The sequence below is a fragment of the Camelus dromedarius genome, unplaced genomic scaffold (assembly GCF_036321535.1).
Source record: "Camelus dromedarius isolate mCamDro1 unplaced genomic scaffold, mCamDro1.pat HAP1_SCAFFOLD_8, whole genome shotgun sequence".
NCBI lineage: Eukaryota > Metazoa > Chordata > Mammalia > Artiodactyla > Camelidae > Camelus > Camelus dromedarius.
This window is the reverse complement of record NW_026989798.1, coordinates 502,986-528,124: the sequence shown is the minus strand read 5'-3', so window position 1 is coordinate 528,124 and position 25,139 is coordinate 502,986. Positions and strand designations below refer to the sequence as shown.

Sequence of the window (25,139 nt, the reverse complement as noted above, 5' to 3'; positions counted from 1 at the left end):
CACTCGGCAGTATCCAGCTTACCTACCTCTGGAGTGCATCCTGACCCGACCTCCGTCTACTGTTACTATATCCAGGGCTCTCCAAGGCCAAGATTCAACTTCAGTCTAACTTCCTGCTCCTCCCCTCCTGCTCTGCTCAGGCCTGATGGATGGCATGTAGACTTGCCTGTGGGAGAGAGAGGCATGATCTTGATTTTATTTTTTATCCAGTTAACTTTCTATTTCTTCCACCACCCCTCTTATGCTTTTGACTGTCTAGGATTGGGAGCATAAGAAGGACTTGGAAAAAGAAATACAAATGCTTTATGTGTCAAGTTTTTCTTTACTCATTTTTTTGTTTGTTTTAATGTGGCTCTTGGGTGCCCTCTGTCATGGGCACCATCAAAAAGTTGACTTTCTATCTCAAGGTCCATTTTCAGGTTCCTTAGAATATCCTCCTTCCCTGCTCCCCTGCAGGGTGTCCTCTTCCCTGATATTTAATGTATTTCCCTGTCTGGCTACTCACACCCTCTTCCATCTCTTGTCGGTAGCAGAAAACTCCCAGCATCCTTCTGCTAAAGCCCCTCCCATCACTGGCCAGCCCTTTTGGGTGAGTTACTTTTAAGACTGCTAGGGCTCTGATACTATTTAGCCCTTGCTGTCTTTTTGCCTTATCCGGCCATAAGCGGGTAACTTCAGCCAATCTTCTACCTTCAAAATTATGCAGACAAGAGACAGCCATCAACTTCTTGGTTGGCTTAAAACTAAAATTGCTGGGGATTAAGAACTCTTTTGCATTCCTCTCCAGGAGCAGCCTGATAAGGACTAGGATTTGTAGCTCAACAAGCACCCAGTCCAGAAATAGGATGCCTGCTTCCCTTCCTGTAAGCAGCCCACATTTTTGGAATGATTCTCTCAAGATCCCTTCACTCCGCAGTAGTTGATGGGAGGAGAGGAGCCTCTCCCACCAGCCGGAAGGATGGAAAAAATCCTACAACTTCTTATTCCTGTAAGATTCTTCGAAAGAAGGCTTTCTCAGTGAATCTCCAGTCTACTCTAAATATTGTTCGAAGATGGGTGGTGATAGCGCCTGCAGTGGTTGTAGCAATCTTTAGAATGCAGCGGTTCATACCACACATCCTTAGTTTAAGAGTTTTGGGCTAAATTCTGAAACAATAGCAGTTTAAATAAGAAATAAAAGTAGAACTAGGGATACATTTTCTGATTTATTCTGCCACCCACCTAGTAGTACAGCAGCCAGGCTCGACAGCTTAGTGCTCTTTTCCCCACCATGCCCATATTTCTATTGGCAGATTTAAAAACATTGTGGACAGAGAGGAGAGAAGGCTAAAAAGGGATGGGAGCACTCAATATACTGCTCCTGTTATCCTGCCTTTGAGATTCAAGACTCTTGGTTCATGAAAGTTTAACCACATTCTGTGACAGCACTATAGAATACATGTGATTCCTTTTTATCTAAAAATAGAGCTTTCTGAAAAATACAGAACTATATTATTATTTTAATATGTAAGCTTGTGCTCAATGAGGTTCTAAAATCCTGAAAACTTTCTCGACACAGGAAACATAAATCAAGGGCCTATATTTAATATCACACAAAGCTGAAATAATCCTACACATTAAAAAAAAAAAAGGAAAGAGGAGAGAAAGCACTCTTATAGCTGTAGTACATTAAGCAAATATACATGGTATTTATCTTCAGTTGGAGCCACTGAACAGGTGGGAACCATGATTTAATACGCTTTGTTTTAAATCAACATCAGATAGAAGGCACCAAAAGCAAATGTGTAATCTTATCAAGCACAGCAACTGAATTTGAGCTTATCCATTTGCCACTAGAGGCACTGAAGCTCATAGAATAAAATTCAATTTTGATTATGTGCACAGATAAAACCAATGCAAAACTCTCTTCAATTTATACAGATAAAATAGATTTTCTTATAAGTGGAGCTCATTCCAATGTTGAAATAACGTTTAAAAAAAGAGAGAGAGAATGAAAGATTTAAATACTATTATATCTAAATAGAGGAACTAAATGTAATATAATAAATTGTTTATTAATAAGAAACTGGTAATTAAAATAAACATTCCAAACTAGATATGTTATTTAAGTATTATCTGTTTTTAAAAATAATGTGTTTCCTGCAACTATGGCATTCAGATACTTTTAATATTCATTTACACTTTAAAATCATTGACTATTATGACAAAAAATATGTTTCCCACTACAGTGTTTATGAAAATTAAAAATATAGTGATTACTGGAAAACATCCTTTGTTTTTATGGAGAAATTCATTATCCCCTAATGCATCTGAAATGCAAAAAAAATTAACAAAGCTTTTTATTTTTAATTAATTAAATTGCGGGTTGGAATTATTTTACTTTGCTCAGTTTGTACAGGTGGGATAAGGCTCTTAAATTAAGTGTCCCCAGAAATAGAAGAAAAATTGAATTATCAGATAATCATAAAAACAAGCTCCAAAAAGAGATTGTACAGTTAATAGACTAATTATTTTGATGAAGAGTGCACTTAATTATTAACCACCTCTCCACAGTAATGACAGCTAGTAGAAAAGCAATTACAGTGTTAGAATTATTCTTACGCCTGCTGAGTCTGACCCTTTATATTTCTATAGGGAACCCAATAGGGTTTGTGATGAATTGAGATGAGATAATACATTTTCTTTGAAGCTGATTGTGTCACCACATTTACCAGCATCTAGCATAATAATTATCTGACCAAGCATTCTTTGTTATAAGCAATATGTACAAAATGTGAGAAATCAATAATAAATAGAAAATGGAGCTGGCAAAAGGAAATCATTACACATGAGTTGGAGTTACACTCAATTGCATAATAAAATGTTCTTCTACAAGAAGACTTGTGTTAGCCCAAAATTCTCTACAAACATGGAGTTGTACACTAGTGATAACATTTCAGAAAATCAGAAGAAAATGTATCATTCTTGTTTAATGTTAAGTAATAAAGTAATCATCCACATGTAACCATATGAGCCTTCAAACACATGTGGAGTCAATTTCTCCTCAACATTGTGTATAACATTTCTTGAATAGTAACTTTTCCTAAAGATGTCCTCATAAGTCAGAAAGTGAAAAATCAGTTGACCATCTATATGGAAGAAAAAAGACTAACTTGCATGCTCTCTCCTTTTTCTGCATTACTGGGGGATTTGAGTAAGAATGAGAGTATCTGTGAAGCTTGGAAATGAAGAGGGGGTTTTCCATAAACCTGGCTGACTCCATGTTAGAATAGTAGATGGGGGCTTTTGTAATAAATTAAAAGTAGGCAGGATAAAGTGATACTTTTTTAGCATAAGAATATAAACAGTCAGCCCAAACAATGTCATCAGGCAATGCGAAAGTCTCATTATTTGGGGGATAGTTGACCCTAAGACAGACCAACATGCAAGACCAAGGCAGCATGGGAAGAAAAAAATGATTGGAAAGATGGTAATTTGGGTGTGGTGTCAACAATGGTGACTATAAATCTGTCATGCCCACTGAGGAACCACTGGTATGAGAACTAGGATATGGTTCCCACATTCTTCATATATTCTACCCAGAGTTGATTCTTTTTACACTGCAGAAAGCAATGTGAAACTGAAATAATGAATAGTGAATGAATACTAAATGTAGAATAATGTATTTTTCTAGAATACAATGGATATATTAAGAACTCTCTCATTAAAGGATTGCCTGTGATTGGAAACATAATTTATTCTTTCTCTTCTTTGTATCCTTACAAAAGTAGCTGAAAGTTGGTCTTGCTGGGATTCTTAGGACCAGGGTGTGTGTGTGTGTGTATGTGTGTGTGCCTGTTGTGTGTGTGTGTGAAGAGAGACAGGATTCCATAAGCTATTGTCAATTCATTTCACATGAATTATTTTCAGGCCATTCTTTCTCTCAGAAACCCACTGACTAGAGACTGTGCACAGCCTTTATTTACACACTTAATGTTGTGAGGAAAATCACCCTCCAGGAGCTGAACTAAAACCTAGTGAAACATCTGGGGGCTGGGGTGTTGAATTAAATTCCTATTTTCTAGTTCAGAACATTTCCTGTAATTCCATGTGGCCAGCTCCAAATGGCACATCAAATACCATACTTTGTTCTTACTTTAGCTTAGAAACCATTTTTTGTCCATTACTAGTCCATCAGTTCTTTGTGCAATTGTTGGGTTAATATTCTGATGACTTAACACAAAATTCATTGACTTTTTATGAATGGAGAAGGGAAAAAATAACCTTACTCAACAAAGGTTACATCAGAGTTTTTTATTGATTAACTTCCACATTGCAGAAGTTAACTAGCATCCTTCTTGAGTTATACCAAAAAAAAAAAAAAAAAAAAGGAGTGGGTTATTTTGTATTGGAGTCTCATTCTTTTGTTAAAATGTTAAAAACTCTCAACATTAATTCATAATGCATATGAATCTATTATTGGTGAATACTTGAACAGTCTCAGAGTATAAGACACAGCTAGCTCTGTCTCTGAAGAATCAGTTACCTGTGGTTAAGACAAGTATCCTGGGGTCAAGTGAACCTGGACTCAAGTGAAAGCTTCACCATTAACTTGAAGTAGAATGTTGGGTGAACTCTAATCCTCATTTTTTCCCCCATTTATAAAATAACATCAACCTCATCAGGATGTTATAAAGACAAAATGAAATCTTTTAATTAATTTCTCTGATAACATTTGCAAGGTCAACTGCTCTCATTGCTACTGACTCTGAGCTCAAAACATTGTAAATAGAAAATGTCCCCTGAAGAGTGCATATGAAGGGAAGTAAATTCACTCTTTGAACTTGAGAAGCTGGTGTTGGAATTTTTTTATCTGTTTGCATCATCAGTTCTTTGGAGTATCTTTCTTCATGAAAAGAGTTTCATTTCCATTATGTCTTAGAGAATTGCCTTAGAATTTTTAAACTACCCTTGGCACCCTTTGCTAGCACCTAGCGCTTTTATAAATGTATTCATTTCTTCCCTTATTTTCCTAATTTTTGTGGAAATTTGAGAAAGGAAGAGGGGTATATGAGCGATATTACTCTGTTATGTTGAGCTACAAGTCTCAATGTATTTTTCTAATTTACATGACATATACATGGATTGTGAGGATAGTTGTACTTTCAACTGTTCCCTGTCCTTGAAAGCTCTCAGAGTTTGCAAACAAGATGACAAGACTTCACAGAGAAGACCCCCTGTGGTAGGCCCCCGAGTTTCATGAAACTTCTGCATCCTTCTGGAAATAACCTGTTGGAATATAATCCATATATAAGGATATATTCTAGCAGTTAAACCGTCAATTGATAAAATATGGATATTTGATCATTAAGAGTTTTTAATATGTGTATATATATTTATATATAGATAAAATACATACATATCTATATATGTATATATACATATTTGGGGGTAGAGGAAAGAGGGTCATGTAAACCTAAACAGTCATCACGTTACCCCACAGGAGCCTGACATTAACAAAGAAGATAATAAATAACTTCTGGGGGATAAGTGACAACATAGGTGCAGCAAGAAGGGACAGAACACACGTATAACTATTAAATACACTTCTATATTTGTTTGGCTGAGTTCAGGCTGGCCCCAGGCTTCTGCACTTGCCAGACAAGTAAGCTGATGATACTCAAAAAAAAAAGTGTTTTTTTTAATTCAAGCAGAGCTCCATACCACTTACAACATGAAAATACAAAAAATTCATCAAAGAAAGAAAACTGTCAAACTCCACTTCCAGCAAAACTTAGGTAGCACTGCTTTCTCTGCATTCAATGCTTTATGTGATTCTAGTACATGTTCTAAAAACAACTGCTCACTTGACTGACAGTTGCATATGTTGATGGATAAACTCAACATGAATGCAACAGGTCCATGCAACAGGTCAATGAGCAAGAAGTGAAGAAAATAAGGGTTTCACATAAATTAGTTCAAAAGGGGTTTTTTAACAAGACTACAAATGCTCTTGGCTGGCCTTAGCTCTCCAAAAGATTTAAACTGGCTGGGAAACAATGCAATGTGGTTACCAGTTAACACTGTTAGTCAATTCTGTATAAATCTTTTAAAATAATTATTACAGCCTAAAGTCAACCAGGTAACAGCACTACAACACAGTACAGACCTGCCCTGAAAAACAATAATATGCCCAACTGACATCTGGCCCTGTATCATTTCATAATGGTAATTCACCCCACCTGTCCCATCCCCACCTCCCCATGCTACATCCTCCCCTCCCCCCAAAAATCTAATTTGTGCAAGAAATGTCAGGCTTATTCTATCTGAGAGCTTCAAAAAAAAAGATACACAACATGTAACCAGGTTCAAATATTTTGGGCAAACCCCCCTCAGAAAAAAGGAATAACCAAAATAACCAAAAAGTAAAGAAAGTGCCTAAAACATATGCAGACATGCACACCAAGAGAGGATCTACCAGGTCAAGAGAAAGTCTTTAAAAATAATAATAACAATAATAGTATCAGTAGCCTTAATAGTCCTTTCTTTTAGTACTGGAATTCTATTCTTTCAGATTCTATTATGTAATCAACATAACAACAGTCCAGATCAGTTCAAATTTACATTAATTTATTTAGTATCTCACATGTCTAAGCCATTGTGCTAGACAATATGAAGAATATAAAGAGGAAAGGGTGTAGTTCTTGTGTGGATGTGGAGTTAGCACAGTCACAGAGCTGGGTATACAAATACAATAGTTCTTAAAAGGAGGATTTAATAAATACTGAATGTATATTTAATCCCAAAGTCGCTGATCTCTATTTCACTGAAGTGAATACAGGGGAAGAAATGAGTCAAGGGTTCATGGAAAATGGGCCAAATGAAATAGGCAGAGATGCAAGACACAGAAGTGGGTAGAGAAATAAGCTATATAAATGTACCCAGGGAGGGAGGAATTCTTCAGAACATTATAGAATGAGAGGCACACCTGCCGACTGTAAGACAACTGGGCTTCTCTCCTGCTGTTTCTAACTTTTAACTTCCCTCCACGTGAAACAGAACACACACTCTTTAGAAGATCAATGTTACATCTTGAATATACATATACGTAGCATTTGAGCTCTAGGAATAATGAAGTGTGCCATTTTCTGCTGGAAGAGCCGTAAAGGTTTTGAACTTGACTCAGAGGTGAAAAGTCTCTCCAGAGAAGCTTTCAAATGTTCAGAATTCAGGATATAGTTTTCCTCTAAATGTGAACAGAAATCCCAAAGGAGAAAAACCAAAATAAATCAATCAATAGGAGGGTGGGAAAAAGAGTGGACCAGCTAGTAAGATGGTGTTAGGAACTTGGTAGTTTGATAAATTCAATTTTCTGGGCATACAAAATACAGAGGAAGAACAAATGGGGCAGGCCAAGGAGATCAAACTTGCTAAGCTATTATACAAATCATACATGCAGAGGAGTGTTTATTATAAAACGGTAAGATTAATTTTAAAGGTTCTTTATTTCTACTGTTTCCTTCCAGGGTCCTGGGAGCGGCTCTAACAATGTGTTTATATGATCATACATCTTGAAAAATTTGCAAAATAAGTTTGTTAACCGAAGTTAGTTAAGATAACAAACTTACGGTTATGGGGGCAGGGGAAGGGGGTGGGAAGAGATAAATTGGAAGTTTGAGATCTGCAGATACTAACTACTATATATAAAATAGATAAACAACAAGTTTACACTGCATAGCACAGGGAAATGTATTCAATATCTTGTAGTTAACTTATGGTTAAAAAGAATATGAATACAAATAGATATATGTTCCTATATGTCTGAAATATTTTGCTGTGCACCAGAAGTTGACAGTACACTGTATACTGACTTCAGTCCAATAAAAAATTTACTCTAAAAAATTTTTAATAAAATAAAAAAATGAGACTTAAGGAAGGAAAAAAAAATCACTGTCTCTTTCCTCTCCAAATTACCCTCTGTGACAAGTCTCTTCCTGTCAAATCAGGCAGCTTTTTGGTACGACCTCAGTCATTACTGGGATCTAGCCAGAAAGAGGTTGAGTTGCAGATCGGTTTTAGAATGATGGTATCTGTGATTCCCAGTTACTTCTTCATAACCATTTAACTTATTTCTAGCTCTTTCAGGGTGGCAATTACATCTGATATATTTATCTACCTACTCAGTTTTGCATCCAATTTTGTATTTATAATTTTATTTTATTTTGCTTGAAAAGGTCCCCAGTATTATATAAGCTTCATGACCCACAAAACCCTGGATGAAACATAATTTCTGGAATGGAGAAGTCGATCACTGACTTGAAGGCAAGGATCACAGATTCCAAATCAATATGGTATAAAAACTGAGACAACATGACAGTATTAATAACTCAGTGAGGAATGAGAAGACCTAATTTCTTACCCCAGAACTGTTTAATAGTCATAATAATTTCATCTCTTTTGCATTATCTGTAAAAATGGAAAGGTTAATCCAACTCGTGATTCCCAAACACCAGTTCTGAACTGGTGTTCATTCATAACAAAGTTTGAAAGATAATTCATTCCTTCACACATGACTAGAATATTCATTCAACATCTACTATATGTCAGAAACTGATAGGCACCAAGTTTACATGGACTCTGCCTTCCTGCAGCTGAGAGCCTAGTTTTTTGTTTAGTTTTGTTTTGTCGGTAGGGCTGGAGTGTAGAAACGATAAGCAAATATCACAGAAATGCACACAGAATTGCATATTGCATCTAAGTACTACGAAGATAAAGGAAAAAGAGCCACTGGAGAATACAGTAATTAACTTCTGAAGGAGATAGATAAGGCTTCTCTAAGAAAGTGCCACTTAAACTGAGATACAGATAAGCCCAACGTAAGCAATGATGATGAGGGATTAAAAAAGGCTGAGAGCCTATCAGGCAAGTGGCAAATTACGAACAACATCCTGAAGTGGGGCAGAAACACAGCTCACAAGAGCAGTGGTCTCCACATTTTATTTTGATCATGTATAATTGGATAAAAAATTTTGACCAGACTACAATGTTTGTTTGTTGTTTGTGTATTTATTCATAAATAGTATATATACACTGTTTTATTTATATTATGTGTATAGTACAAAAATAACAAAAATATAAACGTTTAAATGTTAACGTGAATGGTACAGGAGCCTTTCCACTCTCTCAAAAAATTAGCACTATTAATTTGTAATTTAATTCAGCACTGTTTTCCTTTCTTTTTAACATTTTTTATTGATATAACCATTTTACAATGTTGTGTCAAATTCCAGTGTTCAGCACAATTTTTCAGTCATACATGGACATATACACACTCACTGCCACATATTTTTCTCTGTGAGCTACCATAACATTTTGTGTATATTTCCCTGTGCTATACAGTATAATCTTGTTTACCTATTCTACAATTTTGAAATCCCAGTCTATCCCTTCCCACCCTCTGCCCTCCTGGCAACCACAAGTCTGTATTCTCTATGAGTCTACTTCTGTCCCGTATTTAAACTTTTTTTGTTTGTTTGTTTGTTTTTGGTTTTGGTTTTTAGAGTCCACATATGAGTGATCTCATATGGTATTATTTTTTCTCTTTCTGACTTACTTCACTTAGAATGACATTCTCCAGGAGCATCCATGTTGCTGCAAATGGCGTTATGTTGTCAGTTTTTATGGCTGAGTAGTATTCCATTGTATAAATATACCACTTCTTCTTCATCCAGTCATCTGTTGATGGACATTTAGGCTGTTTCCATGTTTTGGCTATTGTAAATAGTGCTGCTATGAACATTGGGGTGCAGGTGTCATCCTGAAGTAGGGTTCCTTCTGGATACAAGCCCAGGAATGGGATTTCTAGGTCACATGGTAAGTCTATTCCTAGTCTTTTGAGGAATCCCCACACTGTTTTCCATAGTGGCTCCAAAAAACTGCATTCCCACCGGCAGTGTAGGAGGGTTCCCCTTTCCCCACAGCCTCTCCAGCATTTGTCACTTGTGGATTTTTGAATGATGGCCATTCTGACTGGTGTGAGGTGATACCTCATTGTAGTTTTGATTTGCATTTCTCTGATAATTAGTGATATTGAACTTTTTTTCATGTGCCTTTTGATCATTTGTATGTCTTCCTTAGAGAATTGCTTGTTTAGGTCTTCTGCCCATTTTTGGATTGGGTTGTTTATTTTTTTTTTCTTATTGAGTAGTATGAGCTGCTTATATATTCTGGAGATCAAGCCTTTGTTGGTTACATTTGCAAAAATTTTCTCCCATTCCGTAGGTTGTCTTCTTGTTTTACTTATGGTTTCCTTTGCTGTGCAAAAGCTTGTAAGTTTCATTAGGTCCCATTTGTTTATTCTTGCTTTTATTTCCTCTAGGAAAAATTTTTGAAATGTATGTCAGATAATGTTTTGCCTATGTTTTCCTCTAGGAGTTTTATTGTATCTTCTCTTATGTTTAAATCTTTGATTAATTTTGAGTTGATTTTTGTATATGGTGTAAGGGAGTGTTCTAGCTTCATTGTTTTACATGCTGCTGTCCAGTTTTCCCAACACCATTTGCTGAAGAGACTGTCTTTATTCCATTGTATATTCTTGCCTCCTTTGTCAAAGATTAGTTGACCAAAATTTTGTGGGTTCACTTCTGGGCTCTCTATTCTGTTCCATTGGTCTATATGTCTGTTTTTGTACCAATACCATGCTGTCTTGATGACTGTAGCTCTTATAGTATTGTCTGAAGTCCAGGAGAGTTATTCCTCCAGCCTCTTTCTCTCTCTTCAGTAAAGCTTTGTCAATTCTAGGTCTTTGATGGTTGCATATAAATTTTATTATGATTTGTTCTAGTTCTGTGAAATATGTCCTGGGTAATTTGATAGGGATTGCATTAAATCTGTAGATTGCCTTGGGCAGTGTGACCATTTTAACAACATTGATTCCCCCAATCCAAGAGCATGGGATATCTTTCCATTTTTTAAAGTCTTCTTTAATTTCCTTCATCAATGGTTTGTAGTTTTCTGTGTATAATTCTTTCACCTCCATGGTTAGATTTATTCCTAGATATTTTATTACTTTGGGTGCTATTTTAAAGGGGATTGTTTCTTTACTTTCTTTTTCTGTTGATTCATCATTAGTATAAAGAAACGCAACTGATTTTTGAACGTTAATTTTGTAACCTGCTAGCTTGCTGAATTCTTCAATCAGCTCTAGTAGTTTTTGCGTGGACCTTTTAGTGTTTTCTACATATAGTAACATGTCATCAGCATATAGTGACACTTTTACCTCTTCTTTTCCAATTTGGATCCCTTTTATTTCTCTCTGTTGCCTGATTGCTGTGGCTAGGACTTTCAGGACTATGTTGAATAGGAGTGGTGATAGTGGGCATCCTTGTCTTGTCCCAGATTTTAGTGGGAAGCTTTTGAGTTTTTCAGCATTGAGTACTCTGCTGGCTGTAGGTTTGTCATATATAGCTTTTATTATGTTGAGATATGTTCCCTCTATACCCACTTTGGCAAGAGTTTCTTTTATCATAAATGGGTGTTGAATTTTATCAAATGATTTTTCTGCATCGATTGAGATGATCATGTGGTTTTTGTCCTTTCTCTTGTTGATGTGATATATTACACTGATTGATTTGCGTATGTTGAACCACCCTTGTGTCCCTGGGATGAATACCACTTGGTCATGATGTATAATCTTTTTTATGTGATGTTGGATTCTATTTGCTAAAATTTTGGTGAGGATTTTGGCGTCTATGTTCATCAGTGATATTGGACTATAATTCTTTTTTGGTAGTGTCTTTGCCTGGTTTTGGTATCAGGATGATGGTGGCTTCATAGAATGAGTTTGGGAGTATTCCCTCCTTTTCAATTGTCTGGAAGAGTTTGAGAAGGACTGGTATGAGTTCTTCACTGTATGTTTGGTAGAATTCCCCGGTGAAGCCGTCCGGTCCTGGACTTTTATTTGTAGGAAGGTTTTTAATTGCTATTTGTATTTCCTTTCTAGTGATCGGATTTTTCAGTTTCTTCTTGATTCAGTCTTGGTGGACAGTATGTTTCCAGAAACTTGTCCATCTCCTCTAGGTTATCCAGTTTTGTTCCATATAGTTTTTCATAATATTCTCATATGATATTCTGTATTTCTATTTTATTTGTTGTAATTTCTCCATTTTCCTTTCTTATTTTGCTAATTTGTGCTGTCTCTTTTTCTTGTTTGTGAGTTTGGTCAGAGGTTTGTCGATTTTATTTACTTTTTCAAAAAACCAGCTTTTGGTTTGGTTGATTTTTTTCTATGGTCTTGTTACTCTCTATTGTATTTATTTCCTCTCTGATCTTTATTATTTCCTTCCTTCAGCTGCTTTTTGGGGCTTTTTGTTCTTCTTTTTCTAGTTCATTCAGGTGGTGGGTAAAATTGTTTAATTGAGATTGTTCTTCTTTTTTGAGGAAGGCCTGTATCGCTATAAACTTCCCTCTTGGCACTGCCTTTGCTGTGTCCCATAGATTTTGAGTGGTTTTGCTTTCATTGTCATTTGTCTCAAGATATATTTTAATTTCAGCTTTGATTTCCTCATTGATCCATTGTTTTTTCAATAACATATTGTTTAATCTCCATGCTTTCCTTTTTTTCTCCTTTGTTTCTCTGTTGTTGATTTCCAGTTTCATGGCACTGTGGTCAGTAAAGATGCTTGAGATAATTTCTATCTCCTTGAAATTGTTGAGGTTTCTTTTGTGCCCATGTACATGATCAATCCTAGAAAATGTTCCATGTGCACTTGAAAAGAATGTATATCCTATTTTTGGGGGGTGTAATGCTCTGAATATATCCACTAAATCTAGTTTTTCTATTGTATTATTTAATTTCTCTGTTGCCTTGTCTATTTTCTGTCTGGAAGATCTGTCTAGTGATGTTAATGCAGTGTTAAAATCTCCAACTATGATTGTATTCCCATCAATATCCCCCTTTATCTCTGTTAGTAATTGTTCTATGTACTTAGGTGCTCCTATATTGGGTGCATATATATTAATGAGTGTAATATCCTCATCTTGTATCACTCCTTTAATCATTATAAAATGTCCTTCTTTGTCTTTCTTTATGGCCTTTGTTTTAAAGTCTATTTTGTCTGAAATCAGTACTGCAACACCTGCTTTTTTGGCTTTTCCATTTGCATGGAATATCCTTTTCCATCCTTTCACTCTCAATCTATATGTGTCCTTCTCCCTAAAGTGGGTCTCTTGTATGCAGTATATTCAAGGTTCTTGCTTTATTATCCATTCTGCCACTCTATGTCTTTTGACTGGAGCATTCAGTCCATTAACATTTACAGTAATTAATGATAGATGTGTGTTTATTGCCATTTTGAACTTACCTTTGCAGTTGAATTGGTATATCCTATTTGTTCCCTTTTGATCTTTCTTCCCCTTCTGCGACCCTATTATGTGAAGATTGGGATGCTTTATATTATCCCATAGGTCCCTTATGCTATTTTCATTATTTTTTATTTGTTTATCTTGTAGCTCTTCTGAATGGGTGCTTTCTATTGTCCTATCTTCTAGGCCACTAATTTGTTCCTCTGCATTATCTAGTCGGCTTGCACAGCTATTAGATCATTCCTCATCTCTGTCAATGAGTTTACCCATTCTACTTGGCTCTTCTGTATAGCTTCAATTTCATTTTTGACATATTTTATATCTCTAAACACTATCTCTTTTAATTCCTTCAGCACTTTGATCACTCCTTTTTTGAAATCTTGATCTAGTAGGCTATTGATATCTATTTCATTGATCTTTCTTTCAGGGGATTTCTCTTGTTCTTTTAATTGGGAAAGGTTTCTCTGCTTCTTAATTTTGCTCATACCTCTCTGGCACTGTGGTTTACGGAGTATCAGTTATCTATTTTGGTCCTTAAGGAGTTTATCTATCTAATGCCTATTTAGAAATAAGACTTAGGAAAAAAGAAAAAATAAGAGAGAGAGAGAAAGAATTTTAAAAGAAGGGAGAAAGAAGGTTTGAAAACAGTATATAATGAATAATAGAAGAGCGAGTTGAAGCAGAATATCAATCGGGTTGAGACATCCTTTTAAAACCTTTTAAAAAAGGGGAAAAGATGAAAAGATGTATCTGAAACCTGTGTCTAATCAATAACAGGACATCAAAACCCAAGAGAAATAGAAATGAATTAAGAAGTAAAAATTAAGAGGGTAGTAGAAAACAGAATATGTAAAAACAGATTAAAAAAAAAAGGGGAGGGGTGTCGGTGTTCTCCTGGAGTCTGTGTGCTTTTAATGTGAAGTCTTTCTGTCTTCGTCCTGTTTTGGAAGCTCAGTTTGCTGTTTCCAGAGGCCCTCCGTTGGCGCCCTCTTCTGTGCTGCTCCCAGTACCTGTCGGCAAGCAAATCGCGCCTCCTCCCAACACTGGGTCAGGTGCAGCTCTCCTTTGCTGTGGGTGAGCGGGTCAGTGCCCCTCCTGATGCCGCCGTCAGATGTTGCAGACTGGCCAGGTAGGAGGGCGGGTCGCGCCCCTTCACAGCACCGCGGTCAGGGGCTGTATTCCTGCCCGAAAGGCCGGGTGGCCACTCTCCCTCTCCTGGTGCCAGTAGCTCCGCTGCTCTGTGCTGCTGCATGCTCTGCCCTGGTCGGCGCTCCGTGGGTGGGCTCAGGGAAGACCGAGGGACAGTCTTGTCCCTGCTCTGGGCCAAAACTCAGCTCCTTGTTTGTCTTTGTGGAGCAAGTTCTCTGAGGGACCCGGATGGAAGGATCCTATCTGCCTCGGGCTGTAGACAAGTCTCAGTCTGGCCTTTGATGCTGCTAAGCCCTTCGGTGTGGTTACAGGTTTGGCCCCTGCCTGGATGCTCAGTGCTGGAGGATATGGCGGCTGTGCCTGAGCCCCTCCTCTCTTCCCCCAAAAACTTTCTGCGGGTTTTCAGAGATGGGGGTATGCACTTTTCCCCCCAGGGCACATCAACTGTGTTGTTTTATGGAGGGCCCAGGTTGTTCTGCCCTGTACACCCACAGGCATGGCGCATAGCCCCTTGCAGTCCCCCGGGGCTGCCTCAGTGCAGCCACCTCCGTCCTCTGCCCGGCTCGGGCAGCCTGGCCCTGCCTGCAGCTGCTGGCCCGTGTCTCAGGCTGGGTGTCAGGGGGACCCTCTGTGCCCGTTTAACTTAGTTCTGTCAGTGAATGGCTGCTCCGTATAGATCCAAGCCTTGGAGGCTCCCCCTCCATCCCGCTGGCCTCTCAGTTGGAGAGAGGAGACCCAGCGAATGATCGCTGCCAATCCTCCTTTGCCGCTCCCTCCCTGCAGGACCCGTCCCACTCTGCTTTGCCTTTTGTTCTTTCTTTTTTCCTTTTCTCCTACCAGATTATTGGAATCTTTATCTTTTGAAGAGGGCAATGTTCTGTCAGAGTTCCGCAGGTGCTCTGGTTGGCTGAGTGGGTCTGTGGATGTGAGTCTTGGTGCATTGTGGGAGAGGGTGATCTGCGAGCATCCTTCTACTCCGCCATCTTCTCTCTTCCTCCAGTAACAGTGTTTTACTAGTATAGAGTTGAGTTATGTTTTCATAAAGAGCAGTTGTCTTTTCTCTGTTCCCCTCTACAGAAGTTTAATAAGTATTTCTCAAAGTGTGGTCCTCCAAACACCTGTATCAAAATTTCCTCAATTCGATGCTAAAAAGGAGAATGGGGGTTCCAGAATCTCCATGTTTAACAAGCAGCCCAGGTGATTTTCATTCTAAATGTCCCCAACCCCTTATTCCAGTTCATTCTTCCAGACATTATACTGAGTGCCTAATAGGCACGAGACACTTTTCTGGGTTCTAGAAATACAGCAGTACACAGAACAGACAAAAATACCTCTCTGATACTTGTGGTCACTCAAATTCATGCTCCTGGATGTAATGGTATCAGAGTAAATCATAATACGTGCCATAGGACAGCGTATGTGGACTAGGAATGCAGAACACTCAACCCAACCGAGAACGCCCAAACCATCAATCATAGTGGTGTGTGAGTCCATGCTCATGAAGCTGTCTGGGTAATAGTATCCATCCTGATCAAATATCACTCTTGCCAAATACTCCAGACTCACCTGGTGGATGACTCCTGAGCCAGGGGGAATAATCCGCATGTTGCAAAAGGCCTGAGAACCCCACTAGAACTGAAAAATAGGAAGAATGCTATGAGTACCAGACACACCTTATGCAGCTTACCTCCTAGGCAACTCTCCCTGACATGGGACACACAAAGATTCAACTATTGGAACCAAACTCCATCCATACCTTTAAAAATTCAAATCGTTCTCTGTTTCTTTCAAATTCCAAGTCTTGATTCTTCTGTAAACTGTCTGCCCTGTGAAAGAGAAAAACTAAATGTATAAATTTTACGGCTTAGAGTGTTACTGGTCAAATTTATTAGTGATAATAAGCAAAATGGCAATTTCATCTGCAGGCTTGCTGAGTAGTATATGCCCTCACTCACATGGGAAAGGAAAGGTAGTTAAAGAAAGTAAAAAGAATAAGCATTATTTGGTTCAAGTGATTCTTAAGATGCCTGTAAACATGGTGGGTAGAAAACATTAAGTGCATTTAAGTTAAAACTACTCTAATCTTAAAGTCTGTCTCTTAGGAACAGACTCAAGACATTTATAATGACAACAGCAGCTTAAATATTTAAAGAAACCCTTCTATACTCCTTTCTCATCTGTGACCTGGTTACAGTACCTCTCTGAGCTGAGCCATGTCCAGGCTGGTATTTTCATCTGTTTGTATTGGGAGAAAGGGAACCAGTGATGCCAGGAGGCACAGGAATTTATAGAAACACAGTCTCCTACCTTTCAAACAGAGGTTTATATGAAGGGTGGTGCCACCCAAGAGCATCTGTAACACCCAGGTTATACGCCAAGGTTTGCTTAAAGTCATTCCATCCATCAGGACTGACACGGACAATGCATGGCGTGAGGAAGCTTCCCCAGAATTTTTTATAATCAAACTACACTGTTTTGAGTCAAGGTAGAATAAGTCATAGTTGCAACTTTGCATGTTTAGCACACAGGAAACGCTTATAAACTGTGTCATGGATTGAGTGAATACAGAAAAGGACAGTAAAATTAATAGTTGGGACCCAAGTCTGACTTCACTAATTGATAGTTACACTGGCTGACACTATTAGGAATAGGCCACTATTTAAAATGCTTTACATGTATTTTCTCATTTAGTTGCCAAAATATCCCATTGAGTTAGGTGCAACTAACATCCACATTTTTTTTCAAGAGGAAACTGAGACACAGAGAGGGTAAGAAACTTGCTCAGGACCACACAGCTAGTAAATGGAACTGGAACTGAAACCCAGGCAGTCTGATTCCAGAGTCGACACTCTAAATCTCTGTACCATACCGCTCCCTGTCGCAGTAGACACAGAAGCTGTAGCAGGAACGGCCGTAGTGGTAATAACAGCAGCTATCATGATAATAACAGCAGGAGCTGAAGTGTGGGATTGCTAGATACGTCGTAGGCTCCAAGTGCTTTATAGCCAGGAGCTCATTTTGTCACAGTGACAACCCCTCACGTAGGTACTGCTGTTACCCCAAAGTACAGAAGAGGAAGCTGAGGCACAGACTTAGATAACTTCTCCAGGGTCAGATGCTTGTAGAATACAGAGCTGTCACCTGAACCCAGGTCTGACTAGTCCTGGAGCCTCTGTCTTAACCAGTATACACACCTTCTTCCTTCCCTTATTAATGAGCTACAGAGCTGACCTCTGCCACATGCTGGGCACATGATGGTGCAGAAGTGGCATGTGTGCTGCCCAGCTGGGACTCAGAGGCTGGTGAGAGATGCAGATGGCAACCAGGCAACTATACGAGAGTGGCTATCCACGCCATGATGCGGGCAGTACAGGGAGCCATGGGAGCCGTCAGAAAGGGCCGTGCACAAGACCAGGGAGCCAGGGGTGCCTTCTGGGAGGAAGTGACATCGATGTAGTCTGAAGGGTGGGGGGAAGTCTGCCAGATAACAGTGGGTAGGCACTCCTTGAGAAGAAAAGGGCTGGAGGCTGTTGTCTACCCTACAAGAATACATTCAGTTATCACGCTGATTTTTGTCTTTTCTCTTGATGTGTTAGTTGCTCCTGAGAGAACCTTAGAGCAGGGGTCCACAAATTATGGCTTCAGTTATATAGTTATATGCATATAATCTTTTTCATTATAGGCTATATAACATATTGAATGTAGTGCACTGTGCTATACATTAGGACCTTGTTGTCTATCTATTTTACATATAGTAGTTTGTATCTGCTAATCCCAAATTTATCCTTCCTCCTCTTTGGTAACCGTAAGTTTCTTTTCTGTCTTTGAGTCTCTTACTTATTTGTAAATAAGTTCATTTGTATCATTTTGTTTTAGAGTCCACATATAAGTGATATATGATATTTGTCTTTCTGTCTGACTTACTTCACTTAGTATGATAAATTCTAGGTCCATTCATGTTGCTGCAAATTACATTCTTTCATTATTTTTTATGGCTGAATAGTATATCGTTGTATATCCAGTCATGTGTTGATGGACATTTAGGTTGTTTCCATGTCTTGGCTATTGTAAATAGTGCTGCTATGAACATTGGGGTGCATATGTCTTTTCTAATTAGAGTTTTTCCTGGGTATATGCCCAGGAGTAGGATTGCTGGATCATATGGTAATTCCATTTTTAGTTTTTTAAGGAACCTCCATACTATCCTTCATAGTGGCTGCAACAATTTACATTCCCACCAACAGTGTAGGAAAGTTCTCTTTTCTCCACACTCTCTCCAGCATTTATTATCTGTAGACATTCTAATGATGGCCATTCAGATAGGTGTGAGGTGATACTTCATTGTAGTCGGGATTTGTGTTTCTCTGATAATTAGTGATATTGAGCATCTTATCATGTGCCTATGGTCATTTGTATGTCTTCTTTAGAGAAATGTCTATTTAGGTCTTCTGCCCATTTTTTGATTGGGTTTTGTTGTTGTTGTTGTTGTTGTTGTTGTTGTTGTTATTGAGTTGTATGAGCTGTTTGTATATTCAGGAAATTGAGCCCTTGTCAGTTGAATCATTTGATTCAGTTTCATTCTGAATAGCTAAATAGCCTTTCTGTGCCTCAGTTTCCCAGTTTCTAATATAAGGTTAGTTGATGATCTAAAAAGTTCCTTCTGAGTGAAAAAATTGTATGATTTTTTCATTCATTTATTCAACATGTAATTATGTTAACCGTCTAATATGTGTTGGGAGCTGTTTTAGGCACTAGGGATGTGCCCTAGAATAAAACTGATAAAGCCCCCTCATGGTGCTTCCATTTCACTGGATGGAGATTGACTAAACAAGCACGGAAACAGAATGTCAGACTGTGACCAGTTCTGTGGATAAAGCAGGACAAGGGCAGTGAGGAATGTCGGGGAGTGAAGGGTATCAGGAGATCAAAGGCCTCACTGAGATGGAGTCAACTGAGCACATCCTTGAAAGAAGTGAAGGGGCAAACTATGGCAATCTGCAGGAGGTGTCATATCATGTGCAAAAGCCCTGAGGTAGGTCTGAGGGAAAGCAAGGGGGCCACAGCATGGTGAGTGAGGGTAGAAAATGAAAAGATAATGTGGGGAGTAGCATTCCAGTGACTCTGACTAAGGACAAACTAGAGAGCACTCTCTTAACTTTACATTTGGTTTAAATTGTATATTTCCAACATCAGAATTTAGGATCGGTAAGAAATTAACTCATAATGTGACAATATTAGATCACCATTTAAAAAAGTATCTACTTCCTGAAATCTAGCCCTTCTTTTGCCCTGAACTTCATTAAGTAACACTGGAAATTTTCAGTCTGTATCACAAAAATGATCATGACTCACTCAGCAGATGTGCATAGCCACCACCAAACCCAATGGTCAGGATTTGGGGCATGGGGGCCGTGGCCATGGCACTGTCTGATCGAGCAGCCCCTGCCTCTTTAAGGCTCCCCTATTCCAGGCTCAGTGGCCAAGAAGGCACAGTATCATATGCAGTTACCTGACACATCCTTTAAGCTCATTTGTAAGCAGTAGCACAAACTCCAAAGAACAGAAATAGTCTCTTTATTTTCTGATATCACTGTGGGCTAATACAAACAGAATTTAAAAAAAAGTCTTGGTGGACTTCAGATTTATAATTCCGGAGATGCACTGAGAAAACAAAGTCACTGTGGGGTCATGAAACATTAGTCCAGAAAGTAAAGGGAGAAGTGGGGCAGGACCCCTTCAGAACCAGGTGTCCTCACCAGCCCTTTGCTCCTGACCTCATCCTTTCCTCTTAAAGGTCAGTCCTCAGCTCCTTCTTGGAATGGGGGTCCCCTACCCTGCAGCAACCCACCGTCACCAGTGGGGCTTCACAAATGACCCCTGTAGAGACCCCAGCCAAATCCTACTTCATCTAAGTCCTGGGAGCAGGGGAGTGGAGGGGTGGCAACTGTAGTGGTTATAAGCATACGGAGCAGGCCTGGTGCACAGCCACTCTTTAAGAAAGCAGCATGATTTCCTCAAGCTCCCGAATTCATTTAGTAGTTCCGTGGTAATGAACTTTTCTAACTCAGATTTTAGGAATTAGAGCATCACCACGAAAGGCTGGATGTCAGGCTGCCAGAGGTCTCCTAGGGAAGCATCTCTTTCCATGAACCCACCACGTTTCTGAGGTCATCTACCCCGCCCACTTCCAGCACTGCTTGGACTCAAGAATGATGACTCATGTAATCAAGTTCCTAGAAGCCAGAGATATAAACCCACACGTTTCTTGGTTTTCTAGAAGAAAGGCAACTGCTAGCATGTTTTCTGACCAGCACGTTCTTTCCCTGCAGCGGTACAGCCATGTGTTTAGGAGCTAGAAAGCCACAGCCAGACTGTTTGAGAGGGAACTCAAATGCCAGTCCATCTGAATTTAAGCCCAGCTCTTAGGCAACGATGCTCTACTCCCATCTCAGGGACCAACACAGCAGCATGGCATCTACAGGCAATGGCCATTTCATTGGGTCAAAGATGTCACAAGTAATAGAGCAGCATTTGACCATGACACATCTGGTACTTGGGGCTCTCTGGATTGTCTAAGAGAAGGGACTGACGTAGATTCATTCATACATCTCACATTGATAGACACTGGTCTGACATTGATTTGACATTGATGGGATTAAGGGTTAAGAATCCCCCTAGCTTTTGAGTCACACAGAGGCAGGGTGTCAGGGAAAGAATATTCTGGGCAGAGAATATTGTACAGCATGGAAGTCTGACCCTGTGGGACTCATAAAGCAGTTCCACGTGGATGAAGGACAGGGTTCAGGATGGGCAGGGCTAAGATGAGAGGAAAAGGCAGGGGCAGGGCCCACATCATGATGGACCTTGCAGAAAGGCATAGATTTATCCTGAAGACAAGGAGGAATCATTAATGGATTCTTGGCTGGATTCTTCAAGATCTGCCTTGATTTTCAGAAATCACTCTGGTAGTAGTGGGAGCTGACTTGGGGGAAGGATGCCAGATTGGTGTCAGGGATGTAGGTTATGGTGCCATTACAGTCATCAAGTCAGAAAAAGGAGGCTGGGGCAAGGGATCCCAGGGAGAATGAAGGGAGCAGAACGGACTGAGGGTGGGTGAGGAAGAGAGGTCTGGGAGAGTTCCGTGCTCCTCATTTGGGCAAACTGGCAGAGCCAGTGATGGCGATGAGAACCTGGATGTTGGTTTTAGATGTTGTGAATTTTGGATGAAGACGTTCAGCAGGCAGCAGCATGTGTGGGCCTGGAGCCCAGGAGGTCTGGGCTGAGACAGAAGTTGGGACAGGCGCTGCGCCCAAGCACTCCATCACTGCGCAGGCGCTGCTGCTGCGGCGTGCTGAGCGCCTGATTGACACCTACTTGCTTCGTGGGGTGTGCGGACTCTAAATTTGTAGCCTGTTTGTTTTACTGCAGATTTAAACCTACATCTTAAAACACAATGGGGATTACAAATTATTGTCAGAGCCACTCTTATCTACTGAGGGTAAAAAAGCATTGTGAAATCAGAGAAGACCCCAAAAAGCTCCAGATAGATGTGAAAAAAATCACAACAGACCATAAAGAAAGATTTTCCTCTAAAAGAGTTGCCTTTTAATAGTTTCAAATTAAAGCTTATTTTTGTCACAGTTCTTTCAAAGCTTTAAAACTCTTGCAAGTGATATAAAATATTCTTGGTCCTAGGCAATATCTGAAATTTTTCCTTTGAACATGATGCATTTCTTTTATAATCAAAAATTTCCTCCAGTGAACTTAATCGACATAACTTAATTTAGCATCTGTTTCTTGGGCATCTTCTTTGCATTAAACATTGTTAAACACTAAAGGGGAAAGGCAGATAAGGAAAACCTAGTTTTACATAAACATTACATAGATTACAATCTGACAGGGAGACTCAGATAAGCAAGCAAAGAACTGTAATATGCTAAGGTTTGTAAGAGAGGTCACAGGAAAGAGGCGGCTGTAACTAGGGAGATCGGCTGTAATTAGGGGGATGCAGAAAGGCTTAACAGAAGAACTGGGAGAAGGCAAGCTGGAGGACCGGAAGGCAGGAGGAGAGCAAACGCGGGAGCAGAGAAACAGGACCACATGGCAGGTGTTCAGAGCCCACTCAGGAGTTCAGTTGTGCTGACATTAACGTAGAAGAGATTTTGCTACAGCAGTCAGTACACGCTTGTTGCTAAAAAGACACAACAAATACTTTTTTTTTGTTGGCTTATACAGTTGGAAATGAAGATGCTAACTCCTAGAAGAGGGAAAAAAGAACTGAGTATGAGGACAGGTCTAGATGAAACAAGATTGGCCAAATGCTAATTTTCATAATTGAAGCTGATTTATACTCTCCACTTCTTTGGTCTGCAATTTTCCACTGAAAGTGGCTAAAAAAAGATAAATAACAAGGGCCTAGTGTATAGCACAGGGAACTGTATTCAACTGTTTGTAGTAACCTGTAATGAAAAAGAATATGAAAAAGAATATATATAACCGAGTCCCTATGCTGTACACCAGACACTAACAGGACACTAAATCAAATATACTTCAATTAAAAAAAATGCTAACAATGAATGAAGGCCAGTCAGTCTGGGGAGATGGTCAGCTGATGGCTTCTCAGGTGATGGTGCTAATCCAATAAGAACTTTCTAACCTCTGGGTCAGCTGCAGGGAGAGGGCAGGGCTGAGGCTGGAGCTGACTCCACAGGGGAAAGGAGATGCTGCACAGTGTGACTGAGGTCTGTGGGTCACCGTTCTCAGTTCCCCATGCCTCTCGCTCCATACTTGTTTCCCCACTTCCCACTGGGAGAGAGGGAGCAGCTGGCGTCTGCTACTGGCAAGTTGGTGGTAAATCATTCTAAGAAAAAAGGCAACTGTGTGGTCCGCAACGTACAAGTAACTAGGGGTTATTTTTGGTTGTATCAAGTTTAATACTTCTAGAAAATTTAAAAATCAGCTGTACCCTACTACCAAGAGAAAACCACTCAGCTTTCAGCACATCGGTTGCCTCTGTCCATGCATGTGTGCGCCTGTACATACACACATGCTTTACTCATAACAGCAGGAACACAGGGAAGTCTTGGGTAATACGTTTTTAAATTAAAAATTGTACTTCAAGGTATTTCATGAAACAGCATTTTGCAACATCAGTTAAGGGCTGCATGATAGTCCATTAAAGAAGATTCTCTGATCTGGTGCTTCTAACCTTGGACAGGGGCTTACATCAAACAATGCTATTCAGTAAAATGTTTTGATCTGAGAGGGCTCTCTCTCTCTCAATATTATTTTGAATTAATAGATACTAGTATCATATATACTAGTTCAGAAACGTGATGTGACAATTAATTTGTTTTACTGGAGCTGAGGGAGTGGTTAACCACCATTCTTCCCAGAGAAATAATCCTATCTTCCTTTACAAAGTATAGGTTTTTGGGATTTTAGTTTGTCTGTTTTCAGGTTGTAAAAGCAACGCAGGAATGCTGCAGGCCAGGCAGAAATACGGTATTACAAAGAACAAGTACAAGTTCCCTGCCTGCCTTCCTTCCACCAGACTCCGCTGCCCAGAACTGGCTACTGTTAATAGTTTGGTATGTCTGTCTTGTAAACTTTCATCAGGTTATGTACGTAAGTAATTTCTATCTGGGACTTGTGCTGACAGAACAAGAAGCGAAGGAAACGATACAGTGAGGGATCCCACCTACCAGACACCAGCGTGCGGGACACTGGGTTCTGGCAGGGGCTGAGGAAGGGCCATTCACTGGGACACACCCCTCTGAAAGTGGAAAGGGAAAGAGCCCCAAGACTGGGGAGCCCTAGTCCAATAAACTCAAGGCTGCACAACCGCAAACAGAAATGAACATGGATGAGAGGAAGGCCAAAACATGCCTCCCAGTTCTTCTGGAAATCGCTTCTCCACCACTTGGAAGAGCTCCTACAACAACCCTCCCCCCTGCCCCCGCTCCCCCCACCACGGCATGGGCTCCCCACGGGCATCTCTCTGAACACACAGGTCCTGTGTGCCACATCACTGCCGCGATCTGGGTGCACACACAGCTCAGCTCTGCAGGCACGGAAACAACCAAAGGCATCTGAGAGCCTTGCTGGTTTTCAAGAGGCCAGCTGGGCTCACCATCTCTTAAATGGGACCTATCACTTGGTTTCCAGAGTGAGGTCAAGCCTGCTCACAACTACTAGATATTAACACCACCGGTGCATGGGGTGGCTCCCATTCACAGGAAGAATCACAAACAAGAAATAGGCCCAGTCACTTAAGCCTCTGAAGCATTTCCCACAACAGTGGTTCTCAAAGTGTGGGACGGGACTCTAGGTACCCACAAGGTCAAAACCAGTTTCATAATGGCAAGGTGCTCTTTGCCATTTTCACTCTCACTTTTTCAGAGGTATACGGTAGAATTTTTCAGAGGCTATCTGACATGTAATACTGCAACAGACTGAATGCAGAAGCAGATACGTGAATCTAGCTGCTGTCTATTAAACCTGACATCAAAAGTGATCTGCAAAAAATAGAATACAGTGCCAGTCAGTAACATTCTGTTTTGAAAAGTACGGTTATTTTCACAAAAATATGTTAATGTATAATAGGTCCACCATTATTTTTAAGTGAATTACTACACATAGAAAAAACT

The 25,139-nt window shown here is 39.7% G+C and overlaps 1 long non-coding RNA gene across 2 annotated transcripts in view; it reads right to left on the bottom strand.

Moving 5' to 3' along the window:
• The window catches only part of LOC116151769 (uncharacterized), a 30,780-nt gene that overhangs the window by 4,686 nt on the left and 955 nt on the right, over positions 1-25,139 (bottom strand). The window contains exons 2-4 of one of the 2 annotated variants that reach the window (XR_010380087.1): positions 16,247-16,316; positions 16,057-16,125; positions 23-166 (exon numbers count right to left, since the gene is read on the bottom strand). This is a non-coding gene — a long non-coding RNA (uncharacterized LOC116151769). The remainder of the gene's footprint in view (positions 1-22; positions 167-16,056; positions 16,126-16,246; positions 16,317-25,139) is intronic. The other variant, XR_010380086.1, reaches the window with a different exon arrangement.